At 35.7% G+C, this 21,065-nt stretch overlaps 1 non-coding gene across 1 annotated transcript; it reads right to left on the bottom strand.

Annotated features, from left to right (window-relative positions):
- Positions 1 to 417: 417 nt before the first annotated feature.
- LOC120189901 lies at positions 418 to 524 on the bottom strand. The gene has a single exon (XR_005522574.1). It is a non-coding gene; the product is annotated as a small nucleolar RNA R71 (small nucleolar RNA).
- Positions 525 to 21,065: the final 20,541 nt, after the last annotated feature.

Consider the following 21,065-nt stretch of genomic DNA (forward strand, 5'->3'; position numbering starts at 1 on the left):
ATCAGGTTGTTCAGAATAAAAATTTTCATGTTGTTGTCAGGCATGATGGTCGAGATAGGCCAATCCATCGGCATGTGGTTCCTATCTTGGATGATTTAAATCTTGGCATTGTTAGACCTTAGATGCAAGCTATGCAATTTCAGTTGAAGCCATGGATGTTTCAAATGCTCTAGACTATGGATCAATTCGGTGGTGTGCCAGTTGAAGATCTCATATTACATACAAGATTATTTTTGGAAGTTTGTGATTCATTTCAAGAATAATGTGCTCGTGAAGACACCTTAAGATTAAAATGTTTCCTTATTATGAGATAGAGCTAGAGCATAGCTCAATGCCTTATTGTCAAGATCATTCATATCCTGGAATGATCTCTGTTAGAGATTTTTCCTCAATTATAATCTACCATACATGAATGCTAGACTAAGAAATGACATAACATCTTTCAGGTAGTAAAATGAAGAAACCACATACGAGGTATGAGAATGGTACAAAGATTTGCTTTGAAAATGACCTATGCATAACTTTCAATACTGGACTTAAATGGAGATATTTTATAATGGGTTGAAAGAAAATACGAGGATGACAGCTGATGCCTTGGCAAATGGAACTCGGTTGGACAAGTCTTTTAATGAGGCTTATGATATACTAAAATAGATTACTAATAATGACTATTAATATTCGGTCACTCATATAGGAACAAGAATAAGAACACCTATAGCCATTGAGCTTGATGTCGTTACCCCCCCTTTTTCCCATGTATCGTCTGTAGCGAACATGATTAAAACATGCAGAATTAAGTAAGGTAAAGGAGAGAATATCAACTGCTTTGTCATGTGTCTATTGTAGAGATGATCACGTGTTTAAGGAATTTCATCAAACATGTCATCATTAAACCATATGGGGAATTACAACTGGAACAACAATCCTTACTATAATACTTATAACGCTGGTTGGAAGCAATACCTAAACTTTAGGTGGGAAATCAAGGTGCCAAAATTTTAATGATACTAGAGCAAACGTTATGCATGGTTCACCTATCTTCAATCAAAATTTGTCACAGCAGAGACCACAGTAGAATTGAGCATAGTCTCTTTCTTCAACTGTGGAAGCTTTGTTGAAGGAATGTATGGCCAAAAATGATGTTTTAATCCATAGTCAGACTGCATCCTTGAGATCTCTAGAGAATTAAGTGGGTCAGATTCTTTGAATTCTAAATCACATGGAACCTTGCCGAGCAACACTAAGAATGTTCGACATGGGAATGAGCATTGCAAGGATATCACTCTGAGAAGCGATACCTAGTTAGAGGAAGTTGATAAGAATACAACTACAAAATCAAATGGTTAAGAGTTAGTTCAATGCAATATGCTGAGTGAGACGAAGAAGAATCATGTTATGAAGGAAGCTGGACAAGGAAATGCCATGATGGAATCAGAATATCACAGCAAAACAAAAACAATCATATTTTGAAATTCCTCCACCTTCAAAACTTCCACAACATCTCCAAAACCTAAGTCAAGAACATTAATTTAGAAGGTCCGTGAATTTTCTCAATCAACTTCACATCAATATCTCACTGGTGGAAGCTTTTGAGAAGATGTCCAACTATTTAAAAACTTATGAAATAAATTCTTTCAAAGAAAATAAGGTTGGGGGGTTTTGAAATAGTTTCACTCATTGAGGGGTGTACTACAATGTTAAGAAAGAAATTACCTCATAATACGAAAGACCTATAAAGCTTTACCATACCTAGCTCTATCAATAATCAGTATTTTAAGAAAGCATTGTGTAACTTGGGCACAAGTATCAATCTCAGGCCTTCATTTTTAAGAAACTTGGAGTGTGAGAAGTTCAACCTACCATAGTAACATTGTAGTTAGTAGATTGATAATGATAATAATGCTATAACAAAGTGCAAGCATACACTATATATCAGAGTAATAAAGTGGAAGTTGTTAAGCTTCAAATGTTGAACCCACATAAAGCTAATGTATTACAAAAGAGTTGTATAAAGAAATCATAAGATATATGTTGATGTAAAAACTAAGAAATAAGAATAAAAGTTAGAAATCAGAATGAGAATATCAGGAAATGCTACAACAAACAGGGAAGCTTTAAGTCAAAGATCGAATGAATTAAGATGATAATTAGCTGCTTTTATTATGATTATGCAATAAACCCTATTCTTATGTATCCAAAAAAGATTAATCACATTTAACCAACAAGAATCAATCGTCATTAATTCAAGTAATCAAACAATTAACTATGCTAGATAATTGGCAGCATGTATCTTAGCATGCAAGATTGTTTTCATCAAAACCAATGTTGAACGAAAGTAGTATGAACTATCAAGGGTTTTCATTTCAAAATAACTTCAACAATCCATACATAAAGATAATAATATTTCTAAAATTATCTTGGAAGTGTAGCAGCACATAAGCATAAAGTCAAAACATGAAATCAAAATAAAAAACATCCACAAAACATTTAAGTTCATAACCAATATATCATCCAAAAATTAACAACTTCTTAATCTACTTGCTACTTCCCTATCTCAAATGAAGTGAAAGAGTAGAAGGAAGAAGATCCTCTTGACTGCTGATGCTACTCAGTAAACTCCCGAGCTACTGTATCACTCATTGGCGATAGACATAGGTAACCATGGTTGATCGAAAAATAAAATAGATAGAGAGAATTTTTGGAGATGAGGAAATTGAATGATGATTGATGAAGATAACTCTCTAATTTATAGGCTAGAGAATTCCTCATTCAATTAATAGAAATCTTCTACATTTAAGATAATATCAGTCATCACTAATTGTCCTATTCTAGAAGGTTCCCATAATCGCCTGGTGACTCATCAGTTGTTGTAGCGTCACTCAACATCCCTTACAGCTTAAGCAATGCTACAATATGAGTGTAATAATTTTCAACAATAAATAACAACTTTTTCCCAAATTCCTTACTTATCTATCATGATGCAAAATGCATTAATATCTATATAAAATGATCTTAATATGCTTTTAACATTGCTAAATTTCAATCTAAAACTAGATATAAGGAACTCAAATGATAACTCTTTTGGACAGTTATCACACCCCCCAACCTGAGTATTTTCTTGTCCTCAAGCAACACTATGCATGAAATACAATTAATATAACAATAATACCACAAAATAATATCATAAAACCAAATTAGAATTTAATTTCCTTTTTCAACCCTTAGTTCATTTATGTAATAGTACATACAACATCCATATGAACTCTAATTAGGAAATACAATATTAACTTATTAAAATCATAATCCATAGAGTGCAAGTCTGCAGGCTAGGTGTATTCAATCAATAATTAGCTAATTTAGAAAATCTTGAAACTACTCAATTAATGATTTTCAATGCTATAGCAATCAACTTATTTAAAACTAATGTTGGAGCTAGTTTTAGGTACCTCCAACTTATTTGAATCCTTTATTATTTCCATGTACATTACTAGAGCTAGTTACATGCACATTTAGCTGATTGGATTTTTTTACTAGAGCCAATTTTAGGCACCTCTAGTTGTAAGATTGCCATAACATCTAATAAGGATGTGAGTTTTGGGTTCAAAAATTTCTAAATTCTCTAAGTATTGAGAAAATACACCTAAAGTGTAAAAAACTTCTATGGATCATAATCCTAACAAGTTTCTAAAGAAATCCCATAACATTTCAAAGTTTAACTTTTTCATCATCGGGCATCATCAAAATTCTATTTAAAATCTTCCTTGATTTTCTAATATTAAACATGTAGTATTACCAATGCAAATCCTAAATGTTGCAAACAAAATGCTAAATTCATGTAAACAATGCTAAACACAATGCTAAACAACACGCATTAATGTTCACTATCCTAAATGTCACAACATTCAAACAACATAAATGAAACACAAATAGACAAACAAATGAACAACACACTTCCAAACCTAAGGGATGCATTGTCCTCAATGCATGCACAACTCAACGTAAAAAAAATAATTAACATGAGAGGGGAAAATGAAACTCCCCTAAGTGGGCTTTCTCAAGCTCTTGCGAGGGTTGATCATGGTAGGAGGGAGACGCTTGGCTATCGTTTTTGCCTTTATCGAGCTCTTATATTTGGGAGTGGTTGATGTTGACATGGCTTGCACCATAATAGCATCGGGAATACGATAAGGAGGGAAACAATGATTAGGGTTGTAGCAAGATCATGTACTGAAGAGATTAAAGAAATTAAAATGTTGATAAAAGAAAAGCTAAAATAATGTCAATGTTTAATTATTAAAAACAGTAAGAGATTAAAGAGTAGGAGGTTCACTTAGTGTAATGGAAGTAATGTGAGAGATTGATTGTTGGTAATAATACTTCAACCCATTAAATTTGAATGTACTTCCATCCTCCAAATTCTTTAATAGCATTGCACCATGATGAAAAACTTCAAGGATTTCAAATGGACCAGACCAACGAGATTGAAGCTTCCCAAGAAACAGCTTTAGACGAGAGTTGAATAACAACACATGTTGTCCAACATGAAACTGTTACGGCAAAATGTGTTTATCGTGCCATTTCTTGTAATGTATTTGTAAATCTGGGCATTCTCGTATGCATCATTTCGAAGCTCTTCTAATTCATTAATGTTTAATATTCAACATCAAGGTCAAAGTTCAGCCTCTTCAAAGCCCACATAGCTTTATGCTTTAACTCCATAGGTAAATGACAAGCTTTTTCTAAACAAGGCGATAACGAGACATACCCAAAGGGGTTTTGTAAGCTGTCATATAAGCCCATAAAGTTTCATCAAGTCATAAAGACCAATCTTTCCTTGAAGGATTCACGAAATTCTCTAAAATTTGATTTATCTCATGGTTTAAAACCTCGACTTAACCATTTTTTTGAGGGTGGTATGCTGTGGCAATACGATGTTTAACTCCATAGAGCTGCAAGGCTTTGGAAACTTGCCTACTAAAAAATTGAGAGCCCTCGGCACTGATGAATGCTTTAGGTGTTCCAAAACGTATGAAAATATTATTGTGCAGGAATCTCAAAACATCTTTAGCATCACTTGAAGGTAATGCTAAAACTTCAACCCACTTGGACACATAATATGAACTATTAGAGGTTTTCATTTCTAAATACCTTTAATAATATCTACATAAAGATAATAATATTTCTAAAATTATCTAGAAGTGTAGCAACACAAAAGCATAAAGTTAAAGCCTGAAATCAAAATAAAAACATCGATAAATGTTTAAGTTCATAACCAATATATCATCCAAAAATTAACAACTTCCTAATCTACTTGCTACTTCCCTATCTCAAATGAAGAGCAAGAGTAGAAGGAATAATATTCTGTTGATTGTTGATGCTACTCAGCAAGCTCCTGATTTGTCGTAGCACTCCCTGGTGAGGGACTTAGGCAACCATTGTTGATCAGAAAGTAAAATAGATGGAGAGAATTTTTGGAGATGAGGAAATTGAATGATGAATGATGAAGATGGATCTCCAATTTATAGGTTAGAGAATTCAACCTTCAACTAATAGAAATCCTCTACATTTCAAATCATATCAGCCATTTGACAACTGTCCTCACTAGTTGTCCTATTCCATAAGGTTCCCATAACCGCTTGGTGACTCATTAATTGTTGCAGTGTCACTCAGCAATCCCTGTAGTTTCAAGCAATACTAAAACATCAATGTAACACTTTTTTGTAATAAATAAAAACTTTTACTAAATTCCTCACTTATCTCTCATGATGCAAAATGCATGAAAATATATACAAAATGATCCTAATATGCTTTTAACATTGTTAAAGTTCAAGTTAAACATAGATATAAGGAACTCAAATGATAACTATTTTGGAGATTTATCATAGATCGATCCTATGGACATCTAAAGGTAAAATTTAGGATATGATGGTAAGGGTGGATAAATTTATTTTTCAAGCTAATTTCATTATTTTAGACTATGAAATTGACAAAGATGTACCCATTATTCATGGTAAACCTTATCTTATTACAAGTATTACATTGATCAACGTACATAAAGGCGAGCTAACCATGTGTGTGAACAACCAACAAATCACCTTCAATTTCTTTGAAGTGAGGCTATGAGATTGAGGAATAACATGTAATCATTTTTATTTATTCCTTGGTCAATGAAGATTTCAATGTAAAATACCACGATAAAATAGAGGTTATGGATGAACAATGCCAATACACAGTTTCTGAAAAATTAGTTCTCATCGAGACTGACAATGAAGATTTCAAAGATTTGCTATAGTTCAATGACATTGATGTTGGACCATGGAAGTGGTTTTAGCCTTTGGAACTGAGCACCTAAAATTTTAGTTTATCAAAAGCATTTGTTAATGCACCAACTTTCATGAAATTGAGCCTTTTCCATCACAATTTTAATATACCTATTTTTAATAGAGCCATACTTTACCACTGGTGGTGTCAATGGATTTGACCATTAAGCAAGAGGGTAAGTTGCTAGAGACTCTTCAGAAGTTCAATATAGCTTTGGACTAGGCAAATGTTGATATAAAATGAATCAACCCAACTATTTATATGCATAAAAGTCTGTTAAAGAATTGCCAAGGAAATTCTATTGAGTCATAAAGGCATTTGAATATGATCACGAAGGAGGTAGTGAAGAAAAAAAATGATCAAATGGCTTGATGCAAGAATCATCTATCACAGTGGTGAGTAACTACAATAAAAAACTCATTCTTACTCGTACTATCACAAGTTGTAGGGTTTGCATGTATTGTTACAAACTAAACAAGCCAATTTAGAATGACCATTTCCCTTTGCCTTTTATCGATAAGATGTTAGACCAATTTCTTAGAAAGGAGTACTATTATTTCTTAGATGGTTAATCTAGTTATCATCAAATTACCATACCACAAGAAGATCATAAGGAGACAACTTTCATTTATTTGTATGTTACTTTCGCGTTCAAGAGAATTTTGTTTGGGTTATGTAATGCCCTAAAAACATTTCAGAGATGCGTGATGTCTATACTCTCAGACATGCTGAAAGATTTTATTAAATTTTTTATGGATGACTTCTCGGGCGTTGGTAATAGTTTTGATAGTTGTTTGCATATCCTAAAGATAGTTCTTTAAAGATGTGAAGAGACCAACCTATTTCTCAACTAGAAGTTTTAATTCATGGTTCGAGAGGTTACTATCCTCGAGCATAATGTATCAAACAAAGGGATTGAAGTTTACAAGGCAAATATTGAAATATAAAGAAATTTCCATTATCGGAGAGTGTCAGGGGAATCCGTAGTTTTCTTGGCCATACGGGTTTTTATAGGAGATTCATTTGGGATTTCTCAAAAAATTCTGTATGTTGTTTACTTGAACAAAATTCATCTTTATTTCTTCGATGATGGTTGTTTACATGCTTTTTAGGTTCTTAAAAAGAAACTAGTAGATGATCCCATCGTTGTTGCACTTGACTGGACAACTCCATTTGAGCTAATGTGTGTTTCAAGTGACTTTTCTATAGAAGGAATGTTAGGGCAAAGAAAAGAAAAGAAAAGAAATCTTTATGTTATATATTATTCTAGACAGACTTTAATCGAAATATATCTAAACTATACAAACACTGAAAATAATTATTAGCCATTGTGTTTGCATTTGATACATTTAATTCATATCTTGCAGGTACAAAGGTTATTGTGTACACATGTCATTTGGCTATAAGACACCTATTACCTAAGAGGGGTGCGAAACCCAAACTTATTTAATGGATCCTTATACTAAAAGAGTTTGAATTGGAAATTTGAGACCAGAAAGAGACCAAAAATCAAGTAGTTCATCATATTTCAAGGTTGAAATATGACCCTGATGTTGGAAATAGCAAGCTAATTTGAGAGAAATTTTCAAATGAGCACGTGTTTATTACCACAACAATTACCTGGTATGCAAACATAGTCAATTTCCTAATAAGTTTGATATTTTTTCCTGATTTAACACACCAAGGCAGAAAGAAATTCTTCCATGATTCCAAGTTCAACTATTGGGATAAGCCTTTTCTATTCAAGTAGTGTCTCGATCATAATATTAGGTGATGTGTTCTTGATGATGAGATGAATAATATTTTGCAGCATTGTTATTCCTCCTCGTATATATGGAGTTTCGGTGGAATGATAACAGTGATAAAAGTTCTGTAATTTGGGTTTTACTTGCCTAGTCTATTCAAATATGCCTACAAATTCTACAAGACTTGTGACCAATGTCAACAAATCAGTAATCTTTCCAAGAGGTATGATGTTACTGTAAAATATTCTAGAGGTCGAATTATTTGATGAATGGGGGATTGACTTTATAGGTCCTTTTCCATCTTTATTCAATAATTTATGCATTCTTGTAACGATGGACTATGTATCAAAATAGATGGAGGTTGTTGCACTTCCACATAATGATGTTAAGTATGTGAATTTTTTTTTGCATAAAAATGTGTTCACAAGATTTTGAAAATGATAAATGTTCTCACTTAGACTGCAAGTTAGTTGCAAATGCCTTAAAGAGGTATAAAGTACAACATAAAATTACCACAACATATCATCCTCAGACTTATGTCCAAGCCAAAATTTCCAATATGGAGATTAATCATATCCTTGAATAAGTAGTAAATCATAATTGCAAGGACTAGTCCTTAAGACTATATGAAGCCTTATGCGCTAACAAGATAACTTTAAGACTCTTTTGGGGTTGTCTCTTTTCAATATGGTATATGGTAAACCTTTCTATTTACCAAGTAAACTGGACCATAAGACATTTTGAGTGATCAAGAAATTGAACTTGGATTGGGAAGTCGGTGTTCATAGAATAGTTTTAGAGTTAAACTAGATGGATGAGTTTAGAACTAATGCCTATGAAAATACCAAGTTGTACAATGAATAAACTAAGTGTTGGCATGACAATAAAATCATGCCACAACACTTTGAATCGGGTCAACAAGTCTATTTTCCAACTCCAAGTTGAAGCTATTTCCCTGGTAAATTGAAATCAAAATGATCAGCACATTTCGAAGTGACCATAGTTTATCCTCATGGAGCGGTTGATATTTGAGATCATAAGACTGGTAAGATCTTCAAGGTAAATGGAAAATGTCTCAAGCACTAATAGGGTGCTATGTGTCATGGCCATCCCTTGGGTAGGGCCACGACCAAGTAGGTACGCCAAGGTCGACCATGTATAAGACCTATTGGCATGTTAGAATATGCTTTTCTTCTTTTCAAACATTTTAATATTTTATAGGTAAGGAACATGGGTATGATAGATTGTCCTCATTTTGAGCATTTTAATGTTTACACGTAGCATTTTTTTATTTTGTTTATATATAGGGGTGGAAATCGATAGAGTTTGGACTGATCCACATGTAAAGGTATGTGTGTAGACACACCATCGAGTGCTACCCCTACGGCCTAGTCGATGGTGTGGGGGCTGAGTATGGGAAATGTAATTTGATTCATTTTTAATAATAAACTATTTTTACCAAGGGGAAGGTTAGGATCGGTTGTGTGGATCTGTTATGCCCTACGGTATTATCCCTTGGCTTGGGGGAAACTCTACAATGGCTATATTACTAATGCTCATGTGGTTATTTTTTGGGCAGATCATTGAGGATTTAGGCCAACTTGGCTTGGGAAGGGTCCCTTTTTAAGTGCCACACAGGCTAAAAACCTAGTTGAAAGGTATGTTTGTGACACTTGATATCAAAGCAAAATGGTTGGTGGCAGACGAATTGGGTTCTTGGTTTCTTTCATGGATTCATGCCAAGTGCTTTAACATATAGAGTAGGTAGTGTAGATAGTGTTAATGCTTAGTGCTTCTAAGAAGGGACTAGGCAGGATGACCTGATATTACACCGAGCACTCTAGTGTGTGGAATATACAGGGTGTTTCTAATTCACACCAAGTGCTTCAATATATGGATTAGACAGGGTAGAAAGTGTTCATGTCGAGTGCTTCTATGAGAGGAGTAGGCAAGATGACTTGATCTTATGCCAAGCACTCTAACGTGTAGGGTAGGCAGGGTCAAATAATTTGATTTAAGCACGTGGGTGCTAATTATGATACTTGTGCAAGGGACACTTATTTTTTTATAACTGTGCAAGGGCACATATTATTTTAGCATATAAGTGCTTAATTGCAAAATTCGCGCAGGGCCACATAGTTGTGTTTTTGCACAGGGGCATATGTTCCTTTAGTATAGATATACTTGTTTATTATTTATGCAAGGGTGCATGTCCTTATAGGACAGAGGTGCTTTTTGGATGTTTGCACAAGAGACATTTAATGTTGGAAAATGCAGAGTGGCGCTTAATTATGATAAGTGTGCATGGACGCTTAACTATAATGTTTTGGAGAGAGCTCATTGTGTAGCAGGGAGGTGCTTGTTGGATGCTTTGCGCAAGGGGCACTTAATGTTGACAAATGCAGGGTGGCGCTTAATTGTGATAATTGCACAGAGGTGCATAATTATAATGTTTTACAAGCGTTCTTACCTTGTGTACATGGAAGTACTTTATTTTAATCTTTGTGCAGGAATGCTTATTTGTGTTGTTTACACTGGGGTGGTACTTTTGTGGTACATGGGTGCATGATATTTTGCGTTGTGACAACTTTGATTCTAAGCATCAAGGTGCTTACTTGTTATTATTGTTGTTTTACAGTGTTACTTTTTGGATATTGATAATGGTTGGGACACGTTCCAGTGGGTTGAGAGACCAGAACAGAATTGAAAGAATGAAAGCCGAAATGACGACACTAAAAGCTAGAATGGTTTCAGATGATCAAACTGGAGTGATTGAGATAGCTCAAGAAAAACTCTCAAAGTCGTTAGAGGAACTCAAAGAATAGGCAAAAGATGTTATCCACTCCATGTTGAATATGTTCGAGGAATTGAAGGCTCAAGTCAATTTGAATAAACTTGTTGTGGGTAATATGGGTTCAAGTACTATTGATAGAAGTCAAAGAGTCAGGGTACCTGAACCTTAGTGATATGGGGGAACTAGTGATGCCAAAGAGTTGGAGAATTTCTTGTTCGATATGGAAAAATACTTTAGGGTTATGCAGGCTACTTTTAAAGAGGAAAATGTCTATATGGCCTCAATATAGCTTACAAGTGATGCCAAATTATGGTGGCTGTCCAAGTTTTTTGACGGTGTGGGTTCTCCAACACATATGAGGAATTGAATAAAGAACTAAAGAAAATGTTCTTTTCAGAGAATATGGAGTACTATGTGTAGAACAAGCTGAGGGGATCAACATAGAGAATGACAACTTGTGAATATGTGAGAGAGTTTGCGACACTGGTGTTGGACATACGAGACATGGTTGAAAATGACAAGATGTTATATTTTCTTGAAGGGTTAAAATTGTCAAATAGAATAGAGATTCAAAGACAATAGGTAGAGGATGTGATTGAGGCTATGGATGTTGTTGAACACCTTAATGATTACACTAATACGGTTACCAAGCGAATGACTCCCTTTCAAGAAAATGACAGTTTGTATATGGGTGATGGTGACATTAATCTGGGTAACGGGAATAAAGTGGCTAGAAGGGATAGAGTTGCAAGTTGGGGGACAAAGAGAATACTTTTTTCTCAAAGACCCAACACCTAATACATCAAGCGTTGGGTACAAGCAGAATGGTGAAAACCCAAGGTAACCTGTGGAGTCATATACCAGCAATGGGGACAGACCAAGGGAAACTGGGGAGTGTTTCCTGTATAAAGGTTCTCATCGAATGGTTGATTGTTTGTATAGAGGTACATTGAAACATTGGTGAATACGTCGAGGGATGAATCGTAATAAGATCCACCTGAAGAATATTTTAAAAATGTGTCAGCTATAATGGGTTCGATTTGGTTTTTGTGTGCTTTACAGACTCAAGTTAGCTAGTTGAGTAAAGATTCAGCTAGGGGACTTATGTATGTAGACACCATAGTGAATGGAATAACTTCAAGGGATTTAGTGAACATTAGAGTTACCAACACTTTCATATCACCCGAAGAAGCTAGGAGGTACGAGTTGAAATATACCCAAGAAGTGGGGCCTATGAAGGCGGTGAACTCGTTAGTCGTGGAAAGTGAAGATAAAACTAGGATTATGGGAGGGGGAAGTTGATTTTACCATCTCACCTATGGATGATTTCGATGTTGTCCTAGGTATGGATTTTATGATATTAGAACGAGTTATCCCTGTACCGACTATAAGTATTTTGATGTTGTTGGGAAAGAGTCCATGTAGTTCCAAATACCTTGTTATTGAAGGTGGGAAAGAAGATTGCTACAATGGGAGGAGTCATCAGCTAAACATCAAAAAGAAAAAGTTCAAGTAGCACTTGTCGATGATGGCATCGACTATATGGGTCGGGTAGAATGTCATAGCCATCACTTGGAAAGTGCTACGACCGGGTAGGTACGTCAAGGTCGACCATTTATAGGACCTATTGGCAAGGTAGAATAAACTTTTTTTTTGTCAAGCATTTTAATGTTTTCTTGGTAAGGAACATGGGTATGATATATTGTCCTCATTTCGGGCATATTAACATATGCACGTAACATTTATGTTATTTTGTTTTTGCATATATGTAGGAGGTAGACAGTGGATAGAGTTTGGATTGATCCACAGGTAAAGGTATATGTGTAGACACACCATCAAAGGTTTCCCCTACGACCTAGTCGATTGTGTGGGTTAAGTATAGGGAATGTATTCTGACACTTTTTAATAATAAACTATTTTTCCTAACGGAAAGGTTGGGGTTGACTGTGTGCATCTGCTATGCCCTATGGTCTCGACCTATTTCTAGGGGGAACTCTACAATTTCTATATTACTAATGCTTATGTGGTTATTTATTGGGCAGATCTTAAAGGATTAAGGTTTACTTGGCTTGGGAAGGGTCCTCTTTCAAGTGTCGCATGGATTAAAAACCTAGTTGAAAGGTATATTTGTGACACTATGTTGGAGCAAGACATGTAGCATATTGACCATAGAGATGTTTAAGTATCTCTTTGGTGCTTGATAAGTGATAACTCCATAAAAAGACTCAATTTCTAGTCTTTTCACTTAAGTTATTGCTCGTCTAAACAAAGTATGCACATCATTTTAGTTGAATTTAGGTTATATTTGCTTGTGGTGGATAAGTTTTGCTTCGGCAAGATTTATTTGGTTTAACTGATGCTGTTGAAGAGAAATGGTTTGTGTGGATTGTGTATGTGCAGGAAATTTACTAAGGAAGAACATTTCAGTCGCGACAACGTAATTTGTAAGGGCCAATGGAATACAGAAGTTAAAGAACGTGAGGAGCAGATTTATCTTGCCAAGGCAAGGTTTATTTGGAAAGTCTGAAGTGGATCTGACGAAATTGCCTATGTCACAAGACAGTTGTACGACTTCCTTCACGTGCAAGCAAGCCCTCAAAATTCTGACAGCCACCAGCCGCCTTTCTTTTTTAGTCTGGACAAGACAATAATGGGTATTTAAGGAATCTCCACTTATGCGAAACCCTAGGAGATTACCCTCTATAAATATCCAGCCATAGCCGCCAAAGAGGAGAGAGGAAGTTAGAAGAGCATTACTGAAAGTGTGAGAGAGCAACTGTAGTGCTTCCCCACCATTTATCAACCGACCATCCTTGGTGTCCTACATAACCAAACTGTAGCAGAGAGACGGTCCAGTCTCGAGAGAGGCTGATTGCCAAGGCAGGCGCGGTGTTGATCAGAATTGTCATGATAGAGCCCCTGGTTTTGGGAGTCATTCTTCTTTTGTTCTTTATTTCTTTACGTATTTGGGGTTGTATTAAAACGATGATACTTGGATGACGTTTTGATAGCACCATGACTGTCTTACTTGGTGTTAATCTTTGTTTTGCCTGAATAATTATTTTCTTCTTTATGAATAATGAATTATGATTCTACTCATGACTATTTTGTTCATTGTTTGAATATTTTACCTTGACACCATAAGAGCTTCGAGGTAAAACATGTCTTGGCAATGTAAGAGCGTCGAGAGATTACCTTTTGTCTATATATTGATTATTAGATTCGAGAGAATTAAAATAGATCTACATGAACAGTGAAATGGATCCGGGATGCTGATGCTCTAACTTGTCTACCTTAGAGATAAGGAGCGGATTTCAATCGACTAAAAGGGATAGACGCTTAAGTAGGATAGAGAATGACTATAGTTTAAGCTGAGAGGTATTGCTACAACAACAGTTTGACAAACCAAAGGTTGTAGTTAACGTTGAGGAATATTGCCATAGCAACCGTCTAAGAACACTTAGTAATCATGTCGGGCAATTTAATCATGTCATAACAATTCATTCTGGACTTAGAATAATTTCTTGTCAATACAAAAGATTAGCATAAGTGCTCTGTGATAAGTCTGAATATACAAGGTTGTTTGAATTATATTTAAATCAACATCTGCCTTTATTTTATTTTATTTTATTTTGATAGTCTACATATTTATTTTGTCTTGACCAACCTTTTCTGCAATCATACTTTATAGTGTTTTCTTGTTTTATTAATAATAGTTTTCTAGTTTGACAATGTAGTAGGAAGTAGCTTGTGACAATTAGTTCTGGTTGTCGTGAAACTTAAAAACTTTCGACCAATCCTTGAGGAGATGATAACTCACTTACCCTATATTACTTGATTCAATTGTGTATACTTGCACAGAATTGTTTGCCTTAGCATATACATTTACAAGTGATCAAGTTTTTGGCGCCGTTGTCGGGGATTGCCAACTGATGAAATTTTATTTTTCGCCATAACAAGTTTTTCTTATCACCTTATATTTAATTAGTCTAACATATTTTAATATTTTCTTTTATAGGTTTTGATTATTGCATGACCCTGAGATCTGCTGGTAAATCATTGGAAGCATTTAACCCTGAAGTTGAACAGTCATTCAGACAGAGGCGATGTTACCAACGAACCAGAGAATATATGAACCAACTACAACTACAAGGAAACAACATGGGAGATCAAGAAGATCCCGATGTAGCAATTTATCTTCAAGTTGTAAGACCAAGAGCAATACGAGATCATTTGAATCTAATTCTTGATGAACTCAATCCAGGTATCGTGGCACCTGAAATATAAGCAACTCATTTTGAGCTTAAACTTGTGATGTTTAATATTCTAAATTCTATCGGTCAATTTGGTGGTTCACCTAATGAGGATGCTAGATAGGTTATTCGTGCCTTCCAGAAGTATGTGATTTATCCCGACAATAAGGAGTGCATAAAGATGTGCTTAAACAAAAACTTTTCCCTTATTCCCTGCTCGATAGAGAGAAAGCTTGGCTCAGTGGAGTTCCTTTAGGCTTAATAGAATCATGGGTAGATTTATGCAAGAGTTTCCTACTTCGATACAATCTTCCCAATATGAATACACAACTTCGCAATAATATTGCAAGTTTTCGTCAAGGAGATGATGACTCAATGTACGAAGGTTGGGATAGGTATAAAAGTCTACTTTGCAAGTGTGTCAACCGTGGATTTCATGAATGGACTCAAGTAGTGATGTTTTACAACGGAGTTAATGCACCTACTCGAATGATGTTGGATGCCTCAGCAAATGACACCTTACTTGAAAAATCACTCAATGAAGCCTTTGATATCCTCGATAGGATAACAAATAATGACTATCAATCCCGAAATACAAGATTGGGAACCGGCAGAAAAGCATCTGGAGCATATGAATTAGAGGGCAAGGATTCAGTAGTTGCTAAACTTTCTGCCATAACTAATATGTTGAAAAATTTGCTGCGTCCTAATGAGGTAAGAGAAGTTAAGGCAACCAATAACGCATGCATATTTTGTCACGACAACCATCATGAGAGTGAATATCCAGAAAACCATGAGTCCACCAATTTTGTGGTCAATTACAATCGAAGTGACAATAACCTCTATTCAAATACATACAATTTTGGTTGGAGACAACATCCGAATTTTTCATGGGGTAATCAAGGAAATAATAACAATCAAGCAACAAATTATAATAGGCCATATCAGAGTAATTCAGACCATCAACATTTCTAGAATCAGCATCATCCAATACCATGGAAAAACAATAAATGTATATCTTCTTCCTCTAATACTAATTCCAATACTAACTCCTTGAAAGTTTCATTGTAGGAATTTATGGCCTCGACAAAAGATTTCATGGATTCAACAAAAACCTTGATGAACGAGTATTCTGCAACAATCGAAAACCAAGGAAATTTGTTACAAAGCCAAGCTACAATTTTGCAAAGCCATAGTTCATCTCTAAGAGAATTGGAGAACCAAGTGGGTCAAATTGTTATGGCATTATATTCTCGTTCACAAGGGAATCTTCCTAGTGATACTGAAATCACTAAGCATCATAGAAATGAGAAATGCAGTGTGCTTACACTAAGGAGTGGAACACATGTTAATCAAAACGACATGTTTGGCGGAGACCAACTGAACAATTCTCGCCATGGCATAAAACAACCAGAAGATCGAGCTGGAAATGAGAAACAGGATGAATCGCTCGAAGAGAAGGAAAAGGATGAAGGCTCAGAAAAACATCATCCAGATAACAGGAAATTTATGGCCAAGGCCAGAGATTTCTCAGCACCAACGGTAGATAATGTGAGACCTCCACCACCGTTCCCTCAACGATTGAAGAAACATAATGATGACATCCAGTTCAAGAAATTTGTTGATGTTCTGGATCAGTTGTCTATCAACGTGCCCTTACTTGAAGCCATCGAGGAAATGCCCTCATATGCCAAGTTTCTAAAAGATATCGTCACAAAGAAGAGAAAGGTAGAAAATGTGGCCACAGTAACAAATATCTGCTCTGCAGTAAGCAAACTCCCACCAAAACTAAAAAACCCTAGAAGTTTTAAAATACTATGTTCAATTGGTAATAACTTTGTAGGATGAACTCTCGTTGATTTAGGATCAAGTGTAAACTTGATACCAAAGTCCATATTTCTGAAACTAGAGCGGTATTACGCTTTTCCAACCACAGCTATCATACAACTGGTCAATCGGTCTTATGTGCGGCCTGAGGGCAGAATAGAAGATGTCATAGTAAAGGTGGATAAATTTGTATTTCCAGTTGGTTTCCTCATCTTGGACTGCGAAGCCGATGAAAAAACACCTATCATCCTGGGACGACCCTTTTTAGCCACTGGAAGAATCCTAATAGATTGCTAAAGGGGAGAGTTCACAATGCGGGTAGGAGAGCAAAGAATCACAATCAATGTATTTAATTCCATGAAATATGTGGACGACTCAGAAGAATGTCAATGCATTAGAGAAGTGGACTCAATAGAAGAGGAAGAAAAGATAATTCTTGGTCACAATGAACTTCTAAATCTAGACGAATACAATGCTTTGTGCCACGACCCTATAACCATGATGCACAAGAAAGAAAATCGTGGCCTAGGTGAATTATTTTTAGAAGACAATTCTGAGAATTATGGCCCTAGAAATCTGAATAAAGCACACAATGTGTCCCCTGAAAATGACACCAAGGCAGAATACGAAGGAAAGTCAAAGGAACAATTGAGTCTCATTCATAATAGATCAGGTACGAAATTTGAACCCTTAGATTTTGATGAAGTTAATTCTCCATAATCATCTTTACAATTTGCACCCAAATTGGAACTTAAAACCTTACCACCACATTTGAATTATGCATACCTATGAAGTAATAAAACTTTACCAGTGATAATCTCTTCCAATCTAACCTTCAAACAGGAGAATAGTTTGTTGAATGTTTTGTCACAGCAAAAAAAGGCTCTCGGATGGAAAATGGCAGACTGGAAGGGAATTAGCCCTACCATATGCATACACAAGATCAATTTAGAATATAGCCATAGTACTTCGATGAAACCCCAAAAAATACTCAACTCGATCATGAAAAAGGTAGTCATGAACGAAATTATAAAATGGCTGGATGCGGGAGTGATTTATCCTATAGCTGATAGTTCATGGGTCAGCCCGGTGTAGTGTGTGCCAAAGAAAGGTGGTGTGACTGTGGTTAAGTGCGAACATGATCACTACTAGAACAGTGACGGGCTGTCGCATATGTATGGATTACATGAAGCTTAATAAAGCCATAAAGAAATACCATTTTCCCTACCTTTTATCGACCAAATGCTTAATAGGTTAGCGGGAAAAGCATTTTATTACTTCCTTGATGAATACTCCAGATATAATCAAATAGCCATAGCATCGAAATATCAAGAGAATACTACTTTCACATGCCTATATGGTACCTATGCATTTAGACGAATATCGTTTGGGCTATGTAACGCTCCAACAACCTTCCAAAGATGCATGATGGCCATCTTTTCAGATATGGTGGAAGAGTGCATGGAAATATTTATGGATGATTTCTCCGTCTCAGGTGACGATTTCAACTGATGTCTCGACAATTTATAAAAAGTACTGAAACGATGTGAAGAAGCTAACATAGTACTAAATTGGTAGAAATTCCATTTTATGGTAACCGAGGGAATATTTTTGGTTTACAAAATTTCATGTTAAGGCATTGAAGTCGATAAAGCCAAGGTGGAAGTAATTACAAACCTTCCTCCACTCACCAACGTGAGAGGTGTACACAGTTTCCTTGGACGTGCAGGCTTCTATATTACTCAAATCTCAAAACCCTTGTGTGTTTTACTTCAACAAAATCAACTTTTTGTGTTTACTAATAATTGTTTGAATGCTTTTACAGAATTAAAGAAAAACTTTCAGCAACACCAATTGTTGTTCCACCTGACTGGAACGAACCTTTTGAACTCATGTGTGATGCTAGTGATTACGCAGTTGGAGCAGTTCTCGAGCAACAGAAAAGTAAAATCTTTCATGTTATCTACTATGTGAGTCGTACTCTTAATGATGCACAAGTAAACTATACCACCACTGAAAAAGAGCTTTTAGTGTAGTATTTGCATTCGATAAATTTATGACATATCTTATAGGCACTAAAGTAATTTTGCATACAGATCATTCTGGCATTAAATATTTTATCAATAAAAAAGATGCAAAGCCTAGGCTAATCCGATGGATATTATTACTACAAGAGTTCGATTTAGAGGTCAATGATAGAAAGGGTACGGAAGATCAAGTAGCACATCATTTGTCTAGACTAGATAACAAAATTGATTGTAATGACAAAACAGAAATTCAAGAGGATTTCCCCGATGAGAAAATTTTATTTGTCATGACTGTACCGTGGTATGCTGACATAGTTAACTTTCTTGTTAGTGGTATTGTTCCTCCTGATTTATCTAGCCATGGCCGAAAACGTTTCGACATGATGCACGACACTACTACTGGGATGAACCATTCCTATTCAAGAAATGTGGAGACCAAATAATTCGAAAATGCTTCCTAGAAGAATAGCACAAAGAAATCCTTCTCCAATGTCACTCGTCACCGTATGGAGGACATTTTGGTGGCATGAGAACAATAGGAAAAGTCCTTCAATCTGGATTCTATTGGCCAACCTTGTTCAAAAATGAGCATTATTTCTATAAGTCATGTGATAGATGCCAACGAATAATGGAACATATCTGAATGACATGAGACGTCATTGCAAAACATTCTGGAGATTGAACTTTTCGACGTATAGGGAATAGACTTCATGGGACCCTTTCCCTCATTTTTTTGGAGATTTGTACATCCTCTTAGCAGTGGATTATGTATCCAAGTGGGTTGAAGCCATTGCAACACCTAAAAATGATCTCAATACGGTGCCAAAATATTTGCACAAGAACATATTCACACGTTTTAGAACACCATGAGCTATCATTAGTGATGAAAGCACACATTTTGATAACAAATTAATTGCCAAGGAATTACAACGATATGGAGTGCAACATAGGATCGCTATGACGTATCACCCTCAGACTAATGGACAAGCCAAATAGTCTAACCAATAAATCAAACAGATCCTTGAGAAGGTGGTCAAGCCGAGTCAAAAGGACTAGTCACCAAAACTAGATGAAGCATTATGGGTGTATCATACAACATTCAAGACACCGCTAGGAATATCCCCGTTCAAACTTGTCTACGGTAAAGAATGCCATTTTCTTATGAAACTTGAACATAAAGCCTATTGGGTCATCAAGAAGTTAAACATGGATGCTCAGCTTGCTGAAGAAAGAAGACTCTTGGAGCTAAACGAAATGGATGAATTTAGAGCACATGCATACGAAAATGCCCGCCTATACAAAGAGAAAACAAAACGATGGAATGACAGAAAAATATTACCTAGGAAATTTTATTCTGGAAAAAAAGTACTACACTACAATTCACGACTCAAGTTATTTCCAGGAAAGCTAAAGTCACGATAGTCAAAACCGATCATCGTACATCAAGTTCATAACAATGGAGCAATAGAAATCAAGAACCGAAATGATGGATCCATTTTCAAGGTGAAAGGGCAGAGACTAAAGGAATACAAAGGAGCACCAGTTATGCAGGACAAACCGGCATCAACGGCACATGATGCCCAAGAGTTTGCCTTGCTTACTTGAACAAAAAATCGCTACCTAGGCAACGAAAATCTGAATTATGTACATAAATAAATTAAGTTATTTTATACACACATTATTCGTTTTCTTTGTTTTAGCTTTCTCTATTTATTGTAGGCATGCAAAGTACACGTGGCAGTATGGGGAGAAAGTTCACGCATAGAATGAAGAGAAACCCTAGGGCAAGAAAAATTTGGGCGGCATAATTAAAGAGGGAAAGTATCTTTTCCCCTAGTTTTCGTCCAATCAAATATCAAGCGATCAATGCAAAATCTTTTCCCCTCTTGTTTTGATCGAATTTCCCTAAAGAAACCACCCATTAATCTTCCAGAAAACCACCCTCAACCCCATCTTCTTCATCATGCTTCAATCTCTCTCTACAGCAACAAATATTTTTCAAAAAAAATTTCCCCTAATGCACCAAACGGGTATCATGGCTAGATTGAAGAAAAACCCAACCCCAACACCAAGCTTTAAAAACCTCAAAAAATGACAA

The sequence above is a fragment of the Hibiscus syriacus genome, unplaced genomic scaffold (assembly GCF_006381635.1).
Source record: "Hibiscus syriacus cultivar Baekdansim isolate YM2019G1 unplaced genomic scaffold, ASM638163v2 tig00116960_pilon, whole genome shotgun sequence".
NCBI lineage: Eukaryota > Viridiplantae > Streptophyta > Magnoliopsida > Malvales > Malvaceae > Hibiscus > Hibiscus syriacus.